An 11,836-nucleotide genomic window follows, 5' to 3' on the forward strand; every position below is an offset into this window, starting at 1 on the left:
CCTTCAATCTCTCCTTTCACTCCCACTGGCCTGGCATCTCTCTCCTCTCTTTCCCTCTCCCACACCTCTCTTCTGCAATCCCTTTCTTCCCTCATTTTCCTTTTCAATTTATTTTCTGCATCCATCTAGATTACGTACTTACTACCCTCTCATCAATTTCCTTTTTTACTGTCTACCTACAGTTTGCCACCTCTTTCCCTCACCCCCTCCAGTAACCCAATCCTTTTCCCACATCATGTGCCCTCCTTTTATTTATCCCCTCCTTCCATCATGTGACCTCTTTCTCTTCCATCTAGTACCTTCTCCTCTCTCTGTCCACTTCCATCGTCTGCTCCCCTCTTTCTCTCCTCCCATTTCCTTCCTGCATTTGCTCCCTTATCTCTCCCATCTGCACTTCCATCCAGCATAGGTTCCCCCTCTACCCTCCCCACTACCAGCCAATGTGTGCCCTTTCTCTCTATCCACCCCTCTTCAATTAGCATCTGCCCCCTTTCTTTCCCTCCAATTCCAATTCCATCCAGTATCCTTCCCCCTTATGTCTCTCTCCCCTTTCCTTGCACATCAATTCCATCAGCACCACCCTTCCATACCACCCTACCCCCTTTCTCTCCCTCCACCACTCTTCTATTCCAGCAGTCTTGCTCCTTTCCTGCGATGACTGTAGCTGCCGGCTGCCGGTCCACCCCACTTTGACATACTTGCTCTGGAGCAGATTCGGCAGCTGGGTGCTGTAAGGTCCCGCGATGACTCGTATGCAAGCTTTGCTCCAGAAGAAGTAAGTTATGTTGAAGGGGGAGGACCCGGCAGACGCAGGGAGTTGCGGCAAGGTCCCGCAATGACTGCGTCTGCCAGGTCCACCCCTTCAAACATAACTTACTTCTTCCGGAGCAAAGCCGGCAGATGAGTCATCGGGGGGGGCTTTCCTGCACCTCAGCGCGGCTGCCGACTCTGCTCCAGAGCAAGTAAGTCAGAGGGATTCCACCGGCAGGCGCACAGAGGTGCAGGTTCTGTTGCACAGTAGGGCAGGACATAGAAACATAGAACCAGACGGCAGATAAGGGCCACGGCCCATCTAGTCTGCCCACCCCAATAACCCCAATACCTTTCTCTGTGAAGAGATCCCACTGACGATCCCATTTGGTCTTAAAATCAGGCAAGCTGCTGGCCTCAATTACCTGTAGTGGAAGATTATTCCAGCGATCAGCCACCCTTTCAGTGAAGACCCCTTGGTTAAAAATATCTGACTTACTAGGTATTGAAGCCCTGTTCATTCCAAAATGCCAATTAGATGAACACAAATCTGCTTTCCCTACTGCCAAAACTTTGTGTTGTCTGGCTTTGATTTCAGGTCACTGGCAGCAGCTAAGGCTACCATGCCGTTGTGAGATATCTGGTAGAGAATGACACGGTGACAAAATTCATCACCGTCCCCGTCCCCGCGGATAACCACGGGAAATAATCCCATGTCAATTTCTAGTGTCTATTTCAACCACGGTTGTGGGTCAGTGGTTGTGGCAATTCATACTCTGATTCTTCCCTCTCTCCAGAAAAACCGCAAATAACTTTTTCATATGTTATTCGCTGTTTTCTATTAAAAACCATCGTGAATATGGTGAAACCGCGAATCACATGGTGAAACCGCGAATCACATGGTGGGAGACCCGGCCTGTTCCTGAAGGCGAGGCAAAACATGGTGAAGAAAGTGCCGGGAGTCGGCGATTTTCTCTGTAAACGCTCAGAATCGGCGATTTCTCTATGCAAGCTGATGTAATTTGGGGGGGGGGGAGGGGGGGGAGAAGCCAGCAAGCTAAAAACCGCGAATAATCGAAACCATGAATACGGAGGGAGAAGTGTAGTCGTAGGATTGTACTGCAGTCCCACCTGGCCAGAATGAACGGACAGATGTTGAAATGTTATCAGAAATTAGGGAAGCTAACCAATTAGGTAACCCTTTAACAAAAGACAATTTCAATGACCCAATTATTGTAATGTCAGGGCATGTGATGGAGGTAAAATTCCTAGATGATGCATAGGATTGATTCATAGTACAGCTGGTTCACGAACCAACAAGAGGGGGAACAGCAATTCTACATCTAGCCATTATTTTATTTATTATGTACCACTTATAGCCTAGGTCAGGGGTAGGCAATTCCAGTCCTCAAGAGCCGGAGCCAGGTCAGGTTTTCAGGATACCCACAATAAATATGCATGAGATAGATTTGCATCTCAAGGAGGCAGTGCATGCAAATCCATCTCATACATATTCATGGTGGATATCCTGAAAACCTGACCTGGCTCTGGCTCTTGAGGACCGGAATTGCCTACCCCTGGCCTAGGTGGTTTACATTCAGGTACTCAAGCATTTTCCCCTATCTGTCCTAGTAGGCTCACACTCTAATTAATGTACTTGGGGCGCTGAGTGACTTTACCAAGGTCACAAGAAGCAGCATAGGATTTGAACCCACAACCTCAGGGTGCCGAGGCTGTGGCTCTAACCACTGCGCCACACACTCCCCACTTGAGTTATGGACCACATGATCTGCTGTATGAGGTAGCGGTGCTGGGCCACTTGAGAACAGTGATCATAACGTGATCAGATTGAATTTAATAACTGGAGAAAGTGCGCAAATTAGCATATAACATTAAAAATGGAGATTATGATGAAACAAGGAGAAGGGTTAAAAAACAAAACAAAACCCTAAGGAGCAGCTGCAAAGGTCAAACGTTTTACCTCAAGGGTTTAATGTTCATAAATACCATCCTGGAAACCTAGACTCTATGGCGTAGTGAGGATAGGAGGTGCCAGGGGTGATAGTGCCCCTCCCCGCCCTCCTCTCCGCCTCCCCGCTCCTTCTGCACCTCCCCCCACCAGACTCATGCCCTCCCTTTCCCCGCACCTCTTTAAATCTTCACCAGCGTGAGCAGCTTCTCCGGCCTGCTGTTCACGATGGCGTTGTCTTTCCCTCTGACGCCGCTTCCTGGCTCTGCGATTTTGGATGGGAGCCAGGCAGGCCTTAGAAGTTGCTCGCACTGGTGAGGATTTAAAGGGGTATGGGGGGAAGGGAGGGTGCGAGTGTGGCACTGGGGGGAGAGGCAGAGAGGTGCTGGCACCCCCCACCAAGATGGCGTTTGGGGTGGTCCGCCCCCTTATTTCACCACTGCCCAGACCTGATGTAATCCGTGTATGAAAAAAATGCAGAAGGAAGGCCAAATATCAGCCAGCATGGTTAGAGAGTGATTGGAGGTAAAGAGACATCCTTCAGAAAAATGGAAAAGATAAAGATAATAGGCAACAGCATATAGGGAATGGCAAGTCACATCCAAAATACTCATAAGGAAACACTTTTTAGATTTATGCTCTTTCTAAACAATCACACACTTATTTTGCTCTTTATCACTGTTCACCCCACTTATTTATTTATTTTTCCCATTTTCTATGCTGTTCTCCATAGGGGGCTCAGGGTGGTTTACATGAATTTATTCAGGTACTCAAGCATTTTTTCCCTCTCTGTCCTGGTGGGCTCACAGAACTCTGGAACAACCTCTCATCCCCGCTCAGAAATGTTAGCTCCTTCCAATCCTTCCGTAAACACCTGAAAACTTGGCTCTTTTCAAAAATCTAATCACCCCCCGTTCTCTAGTACCCTGTTCCCTCCCTATCTTCTTATTCCCTCTCCTATATCCATCTTTGTAGTTTCCTTTCCTCTCAACCTCTGTAAACCGTGTCGAGCTCTGCGCTGCGGAGATGATGCGGTATACAAACCTAAGGTTTAGTTTAGTTTAATCTGTCTAATGCAGTGGCCTCAAACTCGCAGCCCACCAGGTACTATTTTGAGGCCCTCGGTATGTTTATCATAATCACAAAAGTAAAATGAAACCGTTTCTTCATCATATGTCTCTTTAGCTATAAATGACAATATTATTATTAAGACTTAGCCAAAAGGAAAGATTTAGAAACTATGAAGAGTTTTACCTCATGCAAAATTGTCATTTCTTTAATAAGACATTATTTTTTTTTTCTGAGGCCCTCCAAGTACCTACTAATCCCAAATGTGGCCCTGCAAAGGGTTTGAGTTTGAGACCACTGCCTTAACTGTATCCATGACATCCTGTTTGTCTTTGGGAAGCAGAGCCAAGATTGTGATGTCATAATGCCTCATTCCACCAATAAGAGCCAACCTCATCAGTGATGTCACAATGGCTTGACTGTCCTGTTCTCCCCTCTGCCCTCCAACCCAGCCAGCAGATTAACCGTTCCCCTTAAGTCAGTGGTCTGAAACTCGTGGCCCGCCAGGTACTATTTTGAGGCCCTCGGTATGTTTATCATAATCACAAAAGTAAAATAAAAGAGTTTCTTGATCCTGTCTCTTTAGCTATAAATTACAATATTATTATTAAGACTTAGCCAAAAGGAAAGATTTAGAAACTATAAAGAGTTTTGCCTCATGCAAAATTGTCATTTCTTTAATAAGACATTAACCATTTTTTTTCTGAGGCCCTCCAAGTACCTACAAATCCAAAATGTGGCCCTGCAAAGGGTTTGAGTTTGAGACCACAGCTCTAATGTATCTGTTGTGCTTAGGTGGCTAACAAGGTGCAGTGTGGTTTTGAACCCCCAGCCTCAAGGTGCTAAGGCTGTAGTCTTTAACCACTGTGCCACACTCATCCCTGCTCTCCTACTTGTCATCTTACCTCACCTTGCACTTCCTCCAACAACCTTCCCAATATCCTCCCTATAGCCTCTTTCCAGTCTCTTCGCAGCCCAATCCTCACCAGGCAGCTCAACCAATGGCAGCAGCTCTCATTGTCCAGCTGTCTCAGTTTTGCCCAGGCTGGTGCCAGACAACACATTTTCAACATCTGTGCAATTATAATCCAGTTTTTCTAGCCTTTCACATATGTACTCAGATACAAGCGCAGTTGCACCTAAAGGGGGAAGAGTGTGGTGTGCAATGGTTAACCTTTTCCTATCGTGTGTCTCGGATGACGGGACATTCCAAAAATGTCGTTGCTATCGTGGATAAACAGTTTGTATGGACTAATAAAGAGCCAGGAACACAAAATATTTGAATTTACAGACTTATTACATTACATTACATTAGGGATTTCTATTCCGCCATTACCTTGCAGTTCAAGGCGGATTACAAAAGAATTATCCAAGATGTATTACAACAAGAACCTACAAAAAAAAAAAAAATTGGTCATTTTCAAAGAGAGTAAGAAATGGGTAAGGTTATTTGTTTGGGGTAGTTGGCTTTAGTGAGAGGTTGAGTTTGAAACTTGCGGTATTATTTCTTTTTTCAGAGTTTTCTTGAAGAGTATGGTCTTTATTTCTTTTCTAAAAGTCTTGTAGTCGAGGGATGCCGTCAGTAGATTGGCGATTTGGTTGTCTAGTTTGGCTGCTTGAGTGGCCAGGAGGCCATCATATAGTTTTTTCTGTTTGACCTCTTTAATTGGGGGGTATGAGAATGGTGTGTGAGTTTTCCTATGTCTGGTTGCGGTGTTGTGGATGAGGTGGTTGTTCAGGTAGTTTGGACTGTCTCTGTATAATGTCTTAAATAGTAGGCAGTAGAATTTAAATTGTATTCTTGCTGGGATCGGAAGCCAGTGCGATTGGAGATATGCTTCTGTAATGTGATCATGTTTCTTTAATGAGTAGATGAGTCTTAGTGCTGTGTTTTGGATAGTTTGTAGTTGTTTTGTTATGGTTGTAGGGCATGGGAGGTAGAGGATATTTCAGTAGTCAAGTAGGCCTAATATTAAGGAGTGAACTATGAGCTGGAATTGTGTTTTCTCGAAGAATTTCCGAACTTGTCTTAAGTTTCTCATGACTAAGAATGACTTTTGTATTGTTTTATTGATTTGCGCTTGCATGGTGCAGCATCTGTCAATAGTTATTCCTAGTAGTTTTAGGGTGGTTTGTATGGGGTAGTTGATTGCGTTGATTTCAATGTTGGTTATGGTTGGTATTTTGTTGTTTTCTAGGAGGATGAATTTAGTTTTATCTGGGTTCAATTTCAGTTTGTGATCTTTCATCCAGGTTGCTTATAACTTATTTACATTATGTTTACAATAGCCGTAAATGATAACGGTGAATAATACAAAACTTTGCTAAAATAATTACGATTGGAACCAGCGTAACGTAAAATTTATTATGATAGGAAAAGGTTAAAGCTGTAGGTTCAAACCCACGCTGCTCCTTCTTCACCCAGAGAGTGGTGGGAAAATGGAACGCTCTTCCGGAGGCTGTCATAGGGGAAAACACCCTCCAGGGATTCAAGACAAAGTTGGACAAGTTCCTGCTGAACCAGAACGTACGCAGGTAAGGCTGATCCTTTACCTAAGGGCCGCGGCGGGAGTGAACTGCTGGGCACGATGGACCACTGGCCTGACCTAGCAGTGGCAATTCTTATGTTCTAACTGAGACCCTTGCTGTTTGCACCAAGTCAGCCCTTACATTAATGAAAATATCCTCCCTTTCACCCTCGAATCTTGATACCCCAGATCCAATTACTCACCTTTCTGTTTATAGATTGTGGGAAGTGTCTGATCGGATCAGAATGTCTCCGTGCTTCTGTCTCTCGGAGTCTCTCTCCTTATATAGTCCTGGGTTCGGTGGGAGATGAAAAGAAAAGGATATGCAAATAGACACCTACCCAGATACTAAAGAAAAATGCCTGATATAAAAAAAAAAAATTAGAGACCATCCTTTTCCTAAGAAGAGAAAAGCTTCTGCTGAGTCTTGTGAAATTCCTACTAAAATTATAGAAACCTGAATTATCAAAGATGTGGTAGGTGTTAACTCAACACACCTCTGATTAACTTTCAAGACCTATGCTCCCTTCATCATATCAGATTTGGCCTGATAAAAGTATAGTTCACCTTGAACTTGAATTGCTTAGCATTCCTGTGTGATTCATTTGGAAAACTGAGACCTTGTGAATTTAATGATACCATTGAAATGTTTGTCTTGCGAGAATGAAAGAGTGCTGTTAAGGGAAGAGGTGTGAGAAGCAATTCTGTAAAGGACCCTCGGAGCCAGATTTTGTCAATGGCACCTAAATGGTGCCAGATGCGTGTCAATCACGCTTAGGGGCTGTCCAGTCCTTCTTTGTTGTAAACCGCCTCGAAACTACTACGGCTTTGGCGGTATATAAGAAATAAATTATTATTATTATTTAAAAAATTGCGGCTAAAGGCGCCCAATACGGAGCTTAAGCATCTGCAACGTAGGCCAGGGTTTTACCGGCCTACGTTGCAAACGCCTAAGTTCTTTTGAGAATCGCGCCCAACGATGCCTAAGGTCAGCTCCACCCCCTAACCACACCTACTTTGAGCTTTGGCGCATATTAGGTGACTCGCTGTAGACGCAATTCCGATGCCTACTTTTTAAAACAACTTTTTAATTAGTTTTTAACAGTTAATTACCACTCCGATTAAAGCCTACTGCCCCCTAAGTTGCAGCGCCATTTACAGAATATGACCCTCGGTGTTTTGTTGGGGGTGCCTAAAATGGTGTGCCCAAATGGCCACCTATATGCTTCATCCGCTTGTTTTTACATTTCAGGGGACTTCTTCTTCAGCAAGCCTTCGGGTGAAACATGTCAGAGCCTGACATTTAAGAAGACACTTCTCATGCAGAAATAACCCATGAAGCTAAGTACAAAGTTTCTTTATTTTAAAAAATACAAAAAAAGGTTTATTAGAAGTTATTTATTGCACATAGAATGCACTAAGCACAAAACACAAGCATAAAAAATCATATTTGATGAAGATGAATTTGCTGCTTGAGTGACTGAGCCTAGAATCAATTGGCTGGTGGTTGGCACAATCTGAAGACTTAAAAATTCTTTCAAGAATTGTTTTATCTAATACAGTGAAAATTGTATAACCGTTGTTTATTTTTGTATGGTATGCATTTTTTTTTTTTTTTAATTCTTTATTCATTTTGAAAACTTACAGCAAGCATCTAATATAATAAAAGCCTAAGCCGCTCATGCGCACTCCCATCACGTGTTCCGTTTTCCATGCGCTGTAGGGCACCGCAGATAGGAGTGCGCATGCGCGCGAAACACTCTCTCTCCTCCCCCGAGGCGGATGTCGGACGCGGCAGCTGTCGGCCGTGCTGTTCTTCGGTCTCCTTGAGCCGCCTTATGTATGTGTCCCTTACATTAGTTTGTAAGCTTTCTGGGTCAGGGAAATACCTATCCTACCTTCAGCCTCACTATTTGCTCCGAGTGGGTAAGACAATGAATTAAATCTTAAATCCAAAATCCGAATCAAAGCAGAACTACTCCTCACCCCTCCCACTTCAGGGAGACCTCTCCCCTCCTCCTCTCTTAGCCCCGCCCCTTCAGGGAGACGTGTTCTACTGACTCACCCCACTATTAAGAGCTGTCCCAGTAGCAATACGCCGTAGTTGATCTGGAAATAGAGTAGGTTGTTGATCACACGGCTATTCCAACGCTGCATGTCCCTGATCACGGGCGGAGAGAAACGGGCTAAGTTCAGCAGAAATTCATCCATCGAACGCAAGGGAGGCAGCTGCACATCCATCTTCGGTCGTTGGGATCACGAACAGATGTTGAGAATGAGGGATAAAAAGAATAATTACATTTTTGTTGGCTTTCTTTAAAAACTACAAATTCCGAGGGACGTGCATTATGCGTTTTATTGAGTATGCTGGGAAATGCAGCCTTGAGTTGTTGGCCCCATTCTCTGTTCTGCTACATTTTCATTGGCTTTGAGATCTTTTCAGGTGGCCGAAAAATTATGTTCTATGACGCAGCCTGTTACAGGATCGCTGCGATCTGTAGTTTTGTTTATCCTTACAATTTCTGTCTCAAGGCACAATAAGTACTTGAGGACTAAGGAAACGGTGAAAGGTGAGATGCTGGGACTGGGATCAGTGGGAGGCAGGGTCTGGACATTGTAGAGGCGGGCCATGGGTGGGGTAAGGGTCAGAGCATAGGTGGGGCTATTCTAGCACCCATTACTGTAACGAATGTAATGGGCTTAAACACTAGTACAGGAATATATCATTAGTAACAACAATAACACTTGTAATTCTCATATAATTCTAAAAACATAAAAATTATATCCCGTCCCACCCACCTTCTTTCAAATATTATAATCAATTATATCATAAATATAATATAAACATATAATTTAGTGAAATTTCCAGAAAAATTCCCTCCCACCCCCCACCCCCTATGTGTACATATATTCATCCAAGGAAAATGATGTTTACTCATTACAATATCGTTCCAAAGGCCACCAGAACTTTATAAAATATATGTTCTCCGTGAAAGCCCCTACATTGTGGAACTCCCTTCCAAATTTTATTAAAAACGAAAAAGATCTTGTCTCTTTTAAAAAAATTTTAAAAACATATTTATTTCAAGATGCATTTGATTCATGAAACGTAACACTTCAGGTTCCCGCATTCTTCTTATCTCATCTTAACCCATTACTACCCAATGTGCTTTCCTTTTGATGTTAAATTCTAATACATAACAAAATTGTAACTTTTCCCCCTCCTCCCCACCCCTTCCTGTTTGCCCAATTTTGTCTGTCTTTTGTTTCACATTTGTAAACTTAATGTATTACCACATGCTGATGGTTTTTAAATTGTACATCGCTTAGATATTGTTATAAGCGATCAATCAAATGAATATTAAACTTGAAACTTGAAACTTTCTGTATTGCAATTGCTCTTTCCATCTTAAAAATATGGCATACCGAATTCCACCAAAATGTATAATTAAGATTAGTATAATTTTTCCAGTTATTGGTGATATGCTGAATAGCAACCCCAGTCAAGATTAATCTGTTATTATGGTATGCATTCTAAAAAGGGCACACAGGTATAGATGCCCCCTTATAAAACAGATGCTTATCTTCATGCAAAATTCAGTGCCAACCTGTGCTAAAGAACCCAGTGTTTGCTGTGCATTGTTGCATATGCATACCAACATAGGTGTCGGAACGGGGGGGGGGGAGTGGCGGCACAGGGGCTGTGGCCTCCCCCACAATTGCCACTTTTAAAATTGCCACTTTTATCCCTGGTGGTCCAGAGGTGCAGCGGGCAGGAGCGAGCTCTCCACACTCCTGCTCCGCTGCTAACCCAGTCGGTTGCAGCTTCTTCTGCCGCTGAGCTACAATGAGCAGGAGTGCACTTTGGCGCTCCTGCTTGGCACCCAGCGGCTTCTTTGACTGGCTCCTGCGAAATCCATCTTAATAATAGCTTAAGGATGTATCTTTTAGAAACTTTGCCCAAACCTTTTTAAAGTCCTGCTAAGCTAACTGCTTTTACAATATGCTTATTTAAAATTTGCCAATCTTAGTAATAGCCATTTTGGCTGCTGAATTGGCAGGGGTAAGAACAACTGGGGATTGCTTGTGCTTTGAAGACCCACTAGACCACCAGGAGGTGAATGTTGGAAGGGGTGCCAAGAGTGATTGTGGGAGATGGGGGTTTGTGTTTGGTTTCAGTTTGAGCCAAAACCAAACTGCAAATTTCTCTTGCTGGTTCAGTTGGCTTCTATAAAAGACCTTGCTATTGATATCTATAGAAGCCAGTCTCTGGAGTAATATGGAATGATTAACCAAATTGAACACCAGATAAAACTAAAGAGATTAGCAGAGCAACGTGGCCATTGTCTAACTTACCATGGGTTTCACTAATCAGAGAAGTTAAAATTGTTTCTGGATGTGGTCAACACAAAACACGGATAGTTTTGGGTGTACAATGTGGATAAATGCAACATGAACTAAGTTGCTGTGATAGGGTGAAGATCCTGTCACTGGCCAGCAGAGGGAAGCCTCAGAGATGGTAATGGATCTCATTTGCCTATGAGATCCTGCAAAGGCACCTGGGAGATGTCTGCTCACCCTGAGTGTAAAAGGTTGTTGAAAAGACCAGTTCCAGTACAGTGAACTGTGGCAAATAAAAGTGTCTTTGTGAGCTGGGTGTCCCTGGTGGGGAGGAATGTTGGCTTCAAGCTAATCCTGGTCTAGATTGGCCAGTCCAGTAGTGCTGAGAGTGACCAGAGTGGGTTAACCAATAGAGAGCCTGTTAGAGAAGACTGAGTAACTAGGAGAGTTCTAAGGGAGTAGTGCTATTAGAGCTTGGAGCAACTGGAGAGTATTCAAGCTTGATAACCAGCCATGATTATTGGAAAGTCTGGTTGAAGGTGACTGGCAAGTAATTGGCAGAGGGACCAGAGGAAGTGGTCAGCAGACTCAGAGAGAAATAGCCAGAGGAGTCCAAAGTCCTAGGCTTTTGGGAACTGGCAGGGTTAGTAGCAACCAGTGGAGAGCCAGGCAATGGTACTGGGAGTAGCCAGAAGACCCAGAAGGAAGCAGTCTAAAGAACCAGAGAGCATTGACCGAAGGTGACCAGCGGAGAGACTGGTAATGGTACTGGAAGCTGCCTGAAAACCCAGAAGTCTAGGGAGAGTTTGGAGAAAACCCAATGGTAACCAGGGAAGAGCTCAGAGGAGCCTGGTTGGGTTTTCGTGCGTGAGTGCGTGAAGTGCGTGAGTGAGAAAGAAGACCAGAAGTGCTTAGACATGATGGAGTGATGGGTGATGACCGCTTGGCCCAATCACAGTTGCTCATAAATCCCTCACAATGAGTGAAAAAATACGGTCTCTGATTTGTTTTAAATGTACACTTCCCCCTCCGTATTCACGAATTCCGTATCTACGGATTCGGTTATTCGCGATTTTTGACCAGAAATTTTTTTTTCATTTTTTGGGCTATTTTTAGCCCTGTAAACCCCCCCCCCCCCCCTTAAGCCTTACCTGGTGGTCTGGCAGGTTTTCGGGGCAGG

This window comes from Geotrypetes seraphini, chromosome 2 (genome assembly GCF_902459505.1).
Source record: "Geotrypetes seraphini chromosome 2, aGeoSer1.1, whole genome shotgun sequence".
NCBI lineage: Eukaryota > Metazoa > Chordata > Amphibia > Gymnophiona > Dermophiidae > Geotrypetes > Geotrypetes seraphini.